The sequence below is a fragment of the Pipistrellus hanaki genome (assembly GCF_964339955.1).
Source record: "Pipistrellus hanaki genome assembly, chromosome: 4".
NCBI classification, from domain to species: Eukaryota; Metazoa; Chordata; class Mammalia; order Chiroptera; family Vespertilionidae; genus Pipistrellus; species Pipistrellus hanaki.
This window is the reverse complement of record NC_140506.1, coordinates 78,459,526-78,473,614: the sequence shown is the minus strand read 5'-3', so window position 1 is coordinate 78,473,614 and position 14,089 is coordinate 78,459,526. Positions and strand designations below refer to the sequence as shown.

The 14,089-nt window shown below is 45.6% G+C and overlaps 1 protein-coding gene across 5 annotated transcripts in view; it reads right to left on the bottom strand.

Moving 5' to 3' along the window:
- Positions 1-1,983: 1,983 nt before the first annotated feature.
- The window catches only part of COQ7 (coenzyme Q7, hydroxylase), a 32,700-nt gene continuing 20,594 nt past the window's right edge, over positions 1,984-14,089 (bottom strand). For 2 of the 5 annotated variants that reach the window (XM_084880739.1, XM_084880742.1), the window contains exon 7: positions 11,922-12,156. The gene's annotated coding sequence lies outside the window, so the exon portion shown is untranslated. Of the gene's footprint in view, positions 2,256-11,921; positions 12,194-14,089 lie in introns of those variants that run through there. The other 3 variants (XM_084880738.1, XM_084880741.1, XM_084880740.1) reach the window with 2 other exon arrangements.

Below are 14,089 nucleotides of genomic sequence, written 5' to 3'. Positions count from 1 at the left end.
AAGAAAGCAGTCCCTTCCAGAGTGGCGCTGTCTTTATTCAAACCAGTATTTACTGAGCACCTACTATGTGCCAAGTAGGAGGCTAGGTGCTGGGAAAATAGCAGCTGACAAAATATAGTTTCTGTCCTTCATAAAGCCTGCCGCCGAGGGGGGGGGGGGGGGAGAGAGAGAGAGAGAGAGAGAGAGAGAGAGAGAGAGAGAGAGAGAGAGAGAGAGAGAGAGAGAAAGATTAAAAGAAAGAAATAATCAGAAGAGAAGGGGTCTCATAGAAGAAAATGTCCAGAATCCAGCTGCCACCTGGGAATCAAGACTGAGGATGGCTCCTGGGTTAAGCACCAAGATTCCTCCCAGGAAATCCTAAGCTGAGCCTGGTAGACCTAAGCAAACCTGCTTTTTCAGATCCCATCTCCACTACTATTAGCTATTAGACAGCAGTCTGTCAGTCAGGATGCTTTGGGTTGTGACAGAAACATAGCTCAAACAGAATTGATGGTATCATGTTAACAGACATTTAGGGGATCCTGCTTCAGAAAGGCTGGATTTAATTCCTCTCCATACGCTTCTTAGCTCTGTTTTCTTCCAAGTTGGCTGCACACCTCACATTGGGGACAGCCCACAGCCCAGGCCCTCTCCATATGCCCCTGGCTGTTCTAGCTTCACTTTAGCCTCATTTATCCTCACTGCGAAGAAAAAGTTTTGCTTGCCTGAAAGTTGCAGCAAATGCTATGCCTAGGGATACCCTTGGGTCATATGCTACCAGCATCCAAGTTAGAGAACACACTGATTAGCCTGGCCTGTGGTGGCGGTATGTACTGAATTGTGTCCTTTCAAAATTCGTAGGTTGAAGCCCTTATCCCCAACATAACCGTATTTGGAAACAAGGACTTTAGGAGGTAGTTAAGGTTACATGAGGTCAGAATGATGAGCCCTAATCCAATAGGACCCGTATCATTATAAGAAGAGAGAGAAAGGTCTCTCGTTCCCTCACACCAAGGAAAGGCCTTGCGAGGACACAGGTAGGTGACTGTCTGCTGGCCAGGAGAGCCTTCACCAGAAGCCTGACCTTGCTGAACCTTGACCTTGGACTTCCAGCCTCCAGAACTGTGAGAAAATAAATTTGTTTTTAAGCCACCCAGTCTGTGGCATTTGTTGTATATACAGCCCCAGCTGACCAAGGCAGTTGGATACCCAACCCTGAAACCAGGAGATGAGGTGAGCCTGCCCAGACCATGGGGACTATGGTGGGGTGTTCCCCAAAGAAGTCAGTATGTCTTGCTGGAGAAGAGGGAGGGGGTGTTTTGGCATTCAAAAGCAACAGGAGGCCACCATATTTTGATAAACCCCTTAATCTCACTTTGCTTTAATTTCCCCCTCTATAAATCAGGAGTAATACTAACAGAGTGACTTGTTTTTCCCTGAGTAGATATGGTGGCATGCTGTCATCAACCATACAAAAAGGGCGATGCTCTAGATCAGAGGTCAGTAAACATTCTATGTAAATACGTTAGGCTTGTGGGCCATACAATCTCTGCTACAACTACGGGGGGGGGGGGGGGGGGGGGGGAGCTGCTGCTGTAGTTCAAAGCAGCTACATTTATTTTCTGGGGCTGCTGTAACAAAGCACCAGAAACTGGGTGGCTTAGAACTGGAATTTATCCTCTCATAGTTCTTTTTTAAAATATATATATATTATTTATTTTTTTACAGAGAGGAAAGGAGAGGAATAGAGAGTTAGAAACATCAATCAACTGCCTCCTGCACACCCCCTACTGGGGATGTGCCTGCAACCAAGGTACATGCCCTTGACTGGAATCAAACCCGGGACCTTTCAGTCTGAAGGCTCTATCCACTGAGCCAAACCGGTTAGGGCTCTCTCACAGTTCTTAAGGGCAACAGTGCTGTACTACTTCTGAAGTTTGTAGGGGAGGATCCTTCCTTGCCTTGACCAGCTTTTTTTTTTTTTTTCTTTTTCTTTTTTAAAATATATTTTTTATTCATTTCAGAGGGAGAGGGAGAGAGATAGAAACATCCATCATGAGAGAGAATCATTGATCGGCTGTCTCCTGCACACCCCACACTAGGGACTGAGCCTACAACCCAGGACTTGAACCATGAACTCCTGGTTCATAGGTCGATGTTCAACCACTGAGCCACACCGGCCGGCAGCCTTGTCCAATTTCTGATGACTCCAGGCATTCCTTGGCTTGTGGCTGTATCACATTAACCTCTGCCTTCATCTTCACATGTGTCTGTATCTTTTTTTAAAATTGATTTGAGAGAGAGAGAAAGGGAGGGAAAGTGAGAGAGAGAAACATTGATTTGTGTTCCATTTATTTATATATTCATTAGTTGATTCTTGTATGTGACCAGGGTTTGAACCTGCAACTATGGTGTATTGGACCAATTGAATTACCCAGACAGGACCTGTGTCTGTATTTTTTTCTTTTCTTTCATATAAGAAATTTAGAGCCCACCTGGGAAATTCCAGTGGTCTCATGCAGAGATCCTTAACGTAATTATTTCTGCAAAGACCCTTTTTCCAAGTAAGGTAACATTCACAGGTTCCAAGTGTTGGGATGTGGACATAGCTTTTTGGAGGTATACTGAAAAAGCTCACTTTTCCCTCCTGTGTCTTCTTTAAATTCCCACGGGACACTTCACCCCACCGCTGAGTCAGTGAGTGTTTCTGGTACTGCTTTCCCAGCCCGCAATTGGTTCCCAGAGCTTACTTCCTCCAAAGAGTTCAGGTATTTACAGGCCTCGGAACTTTGACCTTGGAAAATCTACTCTATTTGTCAGAGCAAATACAAACCCACTTATTTATTAGTTTATTACCCACTTTTGTGGGTTCTTACTGTATGCCAGGCAGAGGGGAACCTGAAGGAAAACAGGGCGCTCCCAGCTGACAGATTAAAACACCGCACAATATGGGTGGATTCGGAAAATGGTTTTGTAGACTTTTGATAATTATTTCATTAAAAATTTCCGTTAATGTTTAATACTTGACAAAGGCCACTCCTGTTGGTTTTTTTTTTAACAGTTTAGCAAATATATACACACAGCCCTCCCAACATTTCTGATATCCCAGAGGTGTGTCTCCCAACACTGACGAGAGGAAAAGTGAAAGAGGAGGTAACTCATTTCCCATGGAGGCCCGGAAGGCTCTCGGGAGGAGACACATGACTAGGCTGTGAAGGACGGGAAAAGACAACCCTGTGTATCACATGTACCATGTGCCTCCTGGACACAGCCTTTCCTGTGCAGTTTCTCTTAAAATGCTCAGAACAAGCCCAGTGAGAGAGGTGCTGTCATCAATGCCTTTTCAAGGGGGAAGTGAGGCTAAGAGAGGATGAATCACATAGCTGGCAAGGCTACTTCAGAGCTGGGCTCTTATTCCTGGTGCTTTTTTTCCTTTCACATCATAAAGGGTCTTATTGCACAGAAAGAGCATTCTGGGAAGGCGGGTTAATGTATGTTTGTATCTATCTCACTAACCAGCGGATGAGGTTCTTGGAACTTTGCTATAGTCATCTTGGTATCAGAAGCACCCAATACCGGGCCTGGAACATTATGGGGATTTTCTGAAAGAATGAATGAATGAATGAATGAATGAATGAATGATGCTTCTACCAGCAGAAATTCAGAGAGGCCATTCCAGGTAATGGGAACAAAATGTGTAAGTGCTCAGGTCCAGGAGCATGTGATAGTTGGGGACTGGGGGAGACAGGGCATCGGTCCTATTGTTGCAGAAGTCTGGAGTTGGTGAGTGGGTACTGTGGCATTCAGTGACCATCCACTCCAGCCTTCTTCTGCAAGCTGGGGCTGGAAAGCGAAACGCATTCCCACATTCCCTGGCACGGGGACAGGAGCTGCCCGGGACACCTGCTTTGCTAGTGCAGCTGGCAGCAGAGGTGGGTGGTTTTGAAGCCCACAGCTGGGCCCTGAGTCCACAGGCAGCTCCCTGGTGGGTGGAGGCAGCAGCTCCCTCAGTGGCCCAGTCTGCTGTGTAACTTAGGAATCCTTTCTGGAAGTCCCAGAGTCCTCTCCTGCAGCTTTCCCACAGCTTCTCAAACTAACTGTAATAAATGATCTGTTGCTGTTTCTTAAAAATGTCCAGTTAGTTCTACTATGCATGACTATTACACAGCACATGGCACATGCTACTCAGAACACCCACATGGCCTATCCTCTGTTCAGAGAGACGAGCCCATCAATCACGCTTTTGTGGTTGTCAGAGCAATACTAAATTGATGCAGATGTCTCTCAACACTTACTCTAAAGTGACAGGAGCAGAGCAGCCAGTCACAAGGGGGCCTGACACACAGCTCTGCCAACAATGCCACCCAGTACTGGATGGTGACCAAGTGACCCAAACCTATCTAAGCAAGAGTGTGGGCAGAGACGGGGGAGGAAGGAGGGTGCATACATTCCGGTGCCTTACGAAGCTGGCCACAGCTTTGCAGCAGACATAGCTGGCTCCCTGGTTTGAATGGGACACAGAAACCACGAGGAAGCGGAACTCAGAATTAAGCAGCAGGCATGGAACAGGCAAAGGCTTTGAGAAAGTAAAAACCATAGCAGATGAGGGGAGGGGAGGAAGGAGCGAGGACAGCAAGCAGCTGATCTGAGAACGGTGGGCATCAGAGCTGATGTTTGGGAACAAGGGCTGCTGTGCGCCTGTGTGACAAGCTAGACCGTCCCATCAGAGCAAGCAGCTGCTGCCTCGGTTCCCTGTGGATCCTTATAACAACCCCTGCTAGACTCAGGGGTGGTTGTGGCATGAGTGGGGAGGCATTTTCGCTCAGTCCTCTAGAAAACAGGACCTAAGGGGACAGCTTGCATGGAATGTGTTCTGGGGAGTACAAAGCCAAAACCAGAGGGAAGTAAAGCAGGGAGGGAAGAAGGGTGTATACATGTGGTGCATTACCAAGCTGGCCACAGCTCTGCGGCAAACACAGCTGGCTCCACCGTCACCATAGATGCTGCACAGAGCCCCTTTATCTCTAATCAGCCGTTGGAAAAAAAGGGCAGCCAATTCAGTGGGCAGCCATTTCCTCTCCCTCATCTGTCTAAGTATGCCCACTAGGCATGAAATGCCAGCACTTCCTGGCTGTGTCTCCAGGTCAATGGAGAAGCCAGAGTCTCTGCAGGTCTAGCTTAGTCTGTACACATGCGGTCAGTCTCTACTTCTTGGTTGGCTCCATGCAAAGGAAGACCTTGTTTGGTGGCAGTGATGGCAGTGCTCTTTCCAACTGTGACTGATAATGGAGGAAGTGGTCACTAGAGCTGCCCTGGGCAAGAAGCAAGGCCAGTAGACAATGCCAAATGGTGGCCCATCAACTGGGTCTGGTGCAGAATGCTTCCTGGGGAGGTGTCTGCTGAATTGATTCTGGAAGATGAACTGGTCATTGCCAGACAAAGGAGACAGAGAAGGATAGAACGTGCAGAAGTCCCTTTGTGTATGGAACCCTGGACAGATGAGAGAGCATGGTCTGGATTTCAGTAGGTCTGACGTTTGAGGCTGGAGGGAGAAATGTTGCGAGATGAGACTGGAGATCTGGTCACAACCTGTGTACCATATTGTTTGGTTAGGAAACTCTTGGTTACTAGTAATAAATGACCCCAACTCAGTTGATTTAAATAACAGTAACATGTTACCACCTCACCAAATGGAAGTCTGGAGGTGAAGTGGCTCCACGCACCCACATCACCAGGTTCCTCCCATCTTTCTGCTCTACCTTCCGGACTAGCTCTCCTTCTGGTTCCACTATGGCTGCCATGGGTCCAACATCGCATCCACACACACAAACATCCACCAGAAGATGGACTAGCACCATGTCTGGTACTTTATAGAGGTGGCTGTCTCCTATGGATCTCTGTTTTAGAGCAAGGAAATATTTCCCAGGAATTCCCCGCAGAACTTCCTGCAAGTTCCATGGTCTACAACTGCATCATGTCCAGGCCCAAACCGATCACTGGCCAGAGGAAGGGAGTTGCCCTGATTGGCTTACATTAATGAGGACTTACCTCTGAGCTAGGGCTATAGTCACCTTCGTTAAGAGTAGGTAGCCGAATAAATTTGGGGTTCTCTTAGTAAGGAAGGAGGATTACAATATCAATGAAAATATTAATTAAAATATAAGTTCTGCTGTTGTTACAGAGACGCTTTTCTTGTCTCTCATGAAACAATTATGGTGTTGGGAACTCGGGATTCTTCCATCTCCTTGCTCCACCTGCCTAGGTGCTGCCCTATAGTGCGAGATGGCATTCCAGCCGTGGGAAGGAGTAAACGAACGAAGGGCGGGTGTGACGTGGAATTAATTGCACACTGCACATTACATTGACCAGAACTTAGGCACGTGGTATGGTACTGTGATCTTTAATAAGAAACATAAATTTGGTCTTTGTCCCTATTTTTGGCACAGATCTCCTAAAACCTTTGGGATTTCCTGAGTGACCAGAGTGTCAAGGTGTTTTTTGTTATGTTACTGAGGTGACATTTTTCACCAGCATCTGAGGATGGGCACTGTTTTCCAGGAGAACCAGCCAGGGGATTAGGAGGTTGGAACTTTCAGACCTCTCCAGTTCCTCCTCCCCACTCCCCCTTCCACCTTCATCTCTAGGGAGGAGAAAATGGCTAGAGATTGATCTCCAACACCAATATCCAGTGACTTAATGAATAATGAAATCTCCATAAAAACCCAAAAGGATGAGTTTGGAGAGCTTCTGGGTTGGTGATCACGTGGAGATGGGGGGAGAGTGGTGTGCCTGGAGTGGGCACGGAAGCTGGGTGCCCTTCCCCTATGCATCCTTCCATCCGGCTGTTCCTGAGTTCTATCCTTTCATAATAAACCAGGGATCTAGTAAGTAAAATGTTTGTCTGAGTTCTGTGAGCCATTATAGCAAATTAATCAAATCCAAGGGGAAGAGGGTTCATTGCCTGTCAGAAGCACAGGGGACAACCTGGACTTGCAATTGGCGTTTGAGATGGGGGGTAGGGGCAGTCTTATAGGCCTGAGCCTTTAATCTGTGGGATCTAAGTAGATGCTACCTAAGTAGACAGTGCTACCTAATGCTACCTAAGTAGACAGTGTAAAAATTGAGTTCAATTGTAGGGCACCCAGCTGGCATCCAAGAATTGCTTGGTGATGTGGGAATATGTCCTTCCACACATTGGAATTGGTTCCAGTAACATATACAACCACATGTAAAATCAAAGGACACTGAGAAATGTAGTCATTATCCTAGAGCATGTATCCTGCTAAAAAAAATGTGTTTTATCATTATGGGAAAGAGAGAGAATGAATATTAGGGGACAACTAGCCTTTGCCACGGTCGTCAACCAACAGTATCTATCCCAGGGGCTGCTATGGAATCAGTTCTATCCTAAATGTGATTCATTACTTGTGTGATTACTAATTAAATGTTTGTATTTCTAAATATACTGTAATCTCTTCTTATGGAATAGTGACCTATCTGTCCTTTATACATTTAATCACTAACTGTTGAATGACCAACTAAATGAAAGAATGAACGAATCCTTATTTCAGAAGTCCAGCAAAGTAGTCCCATAAAGAGCTTTTCATTAGAGAATATTCTTCCCTGGTCTGTATTTAGAAAACCACTGTTTATGAGTCATGAATAATGAAACCAGCATCAGTCAAAGGGAAGCTTTGGTCCAGCAGAGATGAAGGGCCAAGAGAGAGCTAATAAGTCTGTAATGCAATTTTTTGCCAATAAAATGGTGCGATATTAAATTCAAGGCCATGAGATTTACACGGTAAACCCAACACAATTAGAGTGTAAGAACCCACTTCCCCACCTGCTCCAGTTCTTCTAGTTTGAATCATTTTATGGACATAGATTTCCCACTGCCATTGTCTGGTGATACCACGATGAGAATTTTGACAGTCATTTAGTTTCTGGTTGCAGGGCCAATGGGGCCAAAAGAGACTCAGATCTGAGTGGAACACAGAATCGCTGAGTTCAGAAAACCACTGTCTGCAAAGTTAAGAGTCACATACGAGGCCCCTTCTTCCCTGCCTCCGGCTCTCAGCATGGAGGTAAGAGTCAGCAATTCCTGAGTGTTTCCTGTTCCACAAGCGATGTCCTAATTAAGCAATTTACATGGTTTTCACTCATTCAGCCCTCACCACACAGAACAACCTTATGAGGTGGGTTCTATTTTTATCTCCATTCTGTAGATGCAAAAACTGAGGCATAGGCAGAATACACACTTTGTCCCAGGTCATATAGCCAGAAAGTGGAAAAGCTGGGATTCGAACCCATGCCTCCCATGGTGATACCTTTAACAATCCTACACACTATCTTGAGTCAGTCATTTTCCAAATGGACATCAGATAATGTTTTCCAGGACGTGGGGGAAAAGACCAGAGTAAGACATATAAAGGGAATTTTTCATAATGCCCAATTTACAGTGGAGTCTCCTCTTACAGGGTAGGGACACTTCAAAATCAGCATGCAGCAAAATAAAATTGCATTTAGTTCAAACTTCCCTTGCCAGATTGGCATAGGGCTAGGATTACACATTTGTCATAACATTTAATGGTCCACTTCCAACTTACACATTTCACTGTATCTAAATTTCATCTCAAAAATACCACAAACGCATATTGGATTCTAGTGAGTAAAATGCATGCAGAAGTGTTTAGGGATGAAGTGAACTGGTCTCAGCAATTGCCTTTGAAATATATAAGAAAATCAGAGGAACTGACAGGTGGAGAGAGGGATGGATAAGTGGATAGACATGTGATACAGGCAGTAAAGTTAAACATTAATGGTAGAATCTCAGTGGTTGGTGTATGAATGTTCTCTGTAACAGGTCTTTTGATTTCCCTGTTTGCTTGAAAAACTATCTATACTAATAAAAGGGTAACAGGCTAATTAGACCAGGAGACCTTCTGGATGTCCTTCCGGACAAAGCCATGGTGGTAGGGCTGAGGCAGATTTGGTTAGGGGCAATCAGGCCGGCAGGGGAGGGAAGTTTGGGGTGAGCAGGCCGGCAGGGGCAAGCAGGCTTGCAGGGGGGTAGGTAGGGGCAAACAGGTTAGCAGGGGAGGGCAGGTGGGGGTGATCAGGCCGACAGGGGACACAGCTGGGGATGAGCAGGCTGCAGGGTGGCAGTTGGGGGCAATCAGGCCAGTGGGGGATGGGGGAGGAGGGTAGACACACGAAGTTGGGGGTGAGCAGGCCAGCGGTGGTGGGCAGTTAGGGGTGATCTGGCCACAGAAGGGGGGACAGTTGGGATTGATCAGGCCGGCAGACAGAGTGGTTAGGGGCTATCAGGCAGGCAGGCAGGTGAGTGGTTAGGAGCCAGCGGTCCCAGATTGTGAGAGGGATATCCGACTGCTGGTTTAGACCCGATTCCACAAGGGTTCCATATTGGAGAGGGTACAGGCCAGCTGAGGGACACCCCCCCAAACTGTGTATGAATTTCATGCACCAGGCCACTAGTTTTAATATAATATTGAGAAGGAAAAAAAACAAACATTTAAAATCTGTTAAGATGTTGCTAGTTTGGAAGCTGATATCCTGTCTCTCATTAGCCATCACAGTCAGATTTTTTTCCAGCATCAAAACCAAAGTTTCATCAGTTGAGCACCCAATGAAGGAACTGGTTTAAGTTCATGGGCCAAGTTATGTGAATTAATATGTATCTTTAACCACTCAGCATGGTGAATGAGCCATTGTAAGACATGGACAATGGGAGACGAGATCAGCTCTTTAAGTAGTCAGTATTGTCCATACTATTTAAAGTGCTTTCTCACACACCCGAAGTATTTTTTAAAATATATATATTTTATTGATTTTTTACAGAGAGGAAGAGAGAGAGATAGAGAACCAGAAACGTCGATGAGAGAGAAACATCGACCAGCCACCTCCTTCACACCCCCCACTGGGGATGTGCCCGCAACCAACGTACATACCCCTGACCGGAATCGAACCCGGGACTTTTCAGTCCGCAGACTGACGCTCTAACTGAGCCAAACCGGTTTTGGCCCGAAGCATTTTTGTTTATGTAGCTAAGCCATAACAATTTAAATTTGCAAATGATTTGGTTCTAATACAGTCATTTAAAAAATCAATCCAGAGTATGCCCTTCCACTCTGTTGAAGGTTAAAATAACCATTTTCTGCTGAAACTGGTTTGGTTCAGTGGATAGAGCATCAGCCTGCAGACTGAAAGGTCCCGGGTTCGATTCAAGAGCATGTACCTTGGTTGTGGGCACATCCCCGGTAGGGCGTGTGCAGGAGGCAGCTGGTCAATGATTCTCTCTCATTGATGTTTCTAGCTCTCTATCCCTCTCCCTTCCTCTCTGTAAAAAAAATCAATAAAATATATATTTAAAAATAAATAAATAACCATTTCTGCCCTGGCCATTTTGGCTTAATGGACAGAGCATCAGCCTGAAGGTCCTGAGTTCCATTCCATATAAGGGCATATATCTAGGTTGCAGGCTCAATCCCCAGCCCAATCAGGGAGTGTGTGAGAGGCAATCGATGTGTCTCTCTTACACTGATGTTTCTCTCAGTCTTCCCTCCTCAGCTCCACTCTTGTTAAAAATTAATGGAAAAATATCCTAGGGTGAGGATTAACAAAAACAAACAAACAAGCCATTTTCTTCTAAGAAAAAAAATGATAATAACAATCATGGGAAGTTGGTTTCTCTCCTTGGGTCCTAACAGCAAAATGAAAAGTTGGCAATTCTAGGTCAATAAATCACTTCATCCGCCACTTGTATGTGGGCAGGGCTCTGTCTACCTGCTTTGTGGCCCCTTATCTCACCAGGGCTTGGCACAAGTGTCATTCCATAAATAAATATTTGTTGAATTTATTTTACCAGCCTGTGAAATCGAAAGGGCTGGGGAGAAAATAGCCTGCACCTGGATGCAAGAAGTCATTACTAAACCTCCGGACAGATAGACAGATACAGACATCCTGTGATCATCTAAGGACGCAGTTGTCAAGGCATTCCAACCAGCAAGAACAGAAAGAACCACAGCCTGTCCAGGATCCTCCCAGCGTAACTCATACTCCACACCTTCCACTTGGGACAACTTTCTCTCAAGGAGGGAAAATATTACTCTCTTATGTGCCTCAAAAGCCCAGAGGATCCTTGTGTTTTGACCACTTGGGATTTGCATCTCTTTTGGAGGAGGAGGCACAGCAGAGAAGAACCCATGACCACCATGGGGGACCATATTTCCCTGCACTCCGGGAGTTCTGCCACTTACTCATGAGACCGGCTTCTCGGCACCTGGGTGCATCTTACAAACTCACAACTGTTCCTATGCCCCTGCTATGTGTCAAGCACTGTGCTTTCATATGTGTAATCACGAATGCTCATAGCCAACTTGTATGTAACAGGTGGGTATTAATGTCATCTCCTACTTTACTGGTAAGGAAACTAAAATTCAGAGGGATTACAAAACCATCCAGCCAAGAGCAGATAAAACCAACAATCAAACTCAGTTCCATTGAACTTCCACCCCAATGCCCTTACCATGACAGCTCTTTGAATTGAATGCCAAAAAGGCAGTGTTGTCATTAGGGCTATGCTGCAAATGAGAACTAGAACTAAGGCCGTTAATGCAGGCTCCCTAGATTATCAGTCTGGGTTAGATCATTCCAGTAGCTATCTCTTGTTTCTGCTTTCTTGGTATCCACCTGGTGGTAACAGCTTGGTTTTTCTTGGTAACTTCCCCTCCCTCAGCTCTCTGTTTGTTTGATTTGGATGTCACTGGTCACAACCCACAGCTCGAGGAATAGACACATGACCTAGGCCAGTCTGTTGAGAGTACAGTATTCCCTTGCTCACTATGTGATTCAGAGTGAAGAGGTGACCCAAGTTGATCCATACGTTTTAGTTAGCTTTTGCTACATAACAAACATCCCAAACCTTAAAGACTTAAATAGCAAACTTTTATTATTTTTCACAATTCTGTGGTAGGCAGGGTGGTTCATCTGCTCTAGGCCAGCGCAGTTGGTCTCTTGGTGGCTTGCCTGGAGCTGAATGGTCTAGGATGGCCTCAGGGTCCCGTGGTTGGTAGACTGCTTTGTCTAAGGACAGGTGAAACAGCATGCTTCTGCTCCATGTAATTTCTCATCCTCTGGTAGGTTCTTCCAGGCTTGTTGCTGTGGGAGCAGCATTCAAAGAAATCCAGAGCAAAGACTGAAAAGCAGATTGAGACTTAGGCGTGGAACTCATATACTGTCACTTTTATTACATTCCATTGGTCAACACAAGTATAAGATCATCCAGCAACAAATGATGCAATATATTCCACCTCTTGGTGAAAGAAGCTGCAAAGAATTGAGGCCATTTGCCATTTACTCTAGAGTCCATTTTCACTGGGAGATTGAGAAAGAGAAGTCCTTTTTTCTATCAGAGTTGCTGATCCATTAGGCTGTAAGCCCCGAGATGCTGGCAGGCACCTTTGCCAACACGGGGGAAAGGCTTGTTGGAGACGAAAGGACTACCAAGACTAGAGATAGAAACTACTGATGGTTTCATTTGAGCTCCACTCATGCCTATATTTAAGTTGATTTGAGTCTCTCCTCTGAGGTTGGAAGTGAGAGAAAAGAGGGTTTCTTTCCTTCTGAGTACCTCCCTCAGATTCCCAAAGCATCTCATAGCCCACTTCTTAAGTGGTGGCAACAGCTGTCCTCCATAATTGAATGCTGTCATTCTCAGTCAGTGTGAGATGCTATAACAGAGTATCATAGACTGGGTGGCTTATAAACAACAAAAATTTCTCTCACAGTTCTGGAAACTGGAAAATGCCAGGTCAAGACACCAGCAGATTCAGTGTCTGGTGAGATCCCACTTCCTGGTTCAGACAGTTGTCTTGTCACTGTGTCCTCACATGGCAGAGGGGCAAGGGAGCTCTGGGGTCCCTTTTATAAAGACACATTCCAAATGTGAGGGCCCGCCCTCCTTAATCGCCTCTCAAAGCCCCATCTCCTAATACCACCACTTCGAGTCTGGATTTCAACTTATAAATTTGGGGGTACACAGACATTCAGCTTTGAATTCCACTTGAGCTCATGGCTTAACTTTTGGTATCCTTCTACTGAAATAAATGATTTCCATGGAAATGGGAGGGACAGGCTGGTAAGGAAGACAGGTGAGGTGAGTTTCACAGAAGTGTCTGCTTTGATTTAAACAGAGACAGGGTAAGTCTGCAAGGATTTTTCAGAAAAGATGTCAGGGATACGGTAACATACTAATTTAATGACGAACAGGCACCTGGAAAAGGTGCCCGGTTTTGGACACTGGTAACTTTTTGGTGGTATCTGAATCTATCCACAGCATTCAAACCTCTACCATTTATGGTTTTCCTGTTAGGGTCAAATAGAGAAACCATCCTTTCTAGTTTATGTGAATTCAATCATAGTATGTGGCAGGAAGAGGTAGGAATAAAAATGGAGAGAGAGAGGAAGAGGGAGAAGGAGAGGGAGAAGAAGAGGGAGAGGGAGAGGAAGAGGGAGAGGGAGAGGGAGAGGGAGAGGGAGAGGGAGAGGGAGAGGGAGAGGGAGAGGGAGAGGGAGAGGGAGAGGGATCACCATGTAAACATTGTGGGGGACCTACCCATCTACCTCCTGTTTTTGTCTGTGAGCACACCTTTTGGTGGGCAGATAGAAACTGTATATTTGCTCTTGTTCTCTCACTCCATCCCAGTTCCCACCTGCTGGGTGCAAGTAGTATTTAAAAATGGCTATTTCCCTTCAACAAGGTCCTAAGAAACACCTTCCTATAGTGCTCAATTAGCAAAACACAGTGATGGGTTCCAGCCCTGGGAAAAAATCTACTAGGTATGGGAAGATCCTGGGAGACAGCACAGTGCTGTGTTGTCTAGGGAGTTTAAGAGATGGTTTCACCTGGAGAGTATCATGCTAAGTGAAATCAGTCAGTTAGAAAAAGACAAGTATCACATGATCTCACTCATATGTGGAATCTAATGAACAAAACAAACTGATGAACAGAGTGGCTCCAGAGACATGGAAGCATGAAACAGAATCTTGGAGTGCAGAATCTCAGAGTGGGGGAGAGTTGGTGGGTGGGAGG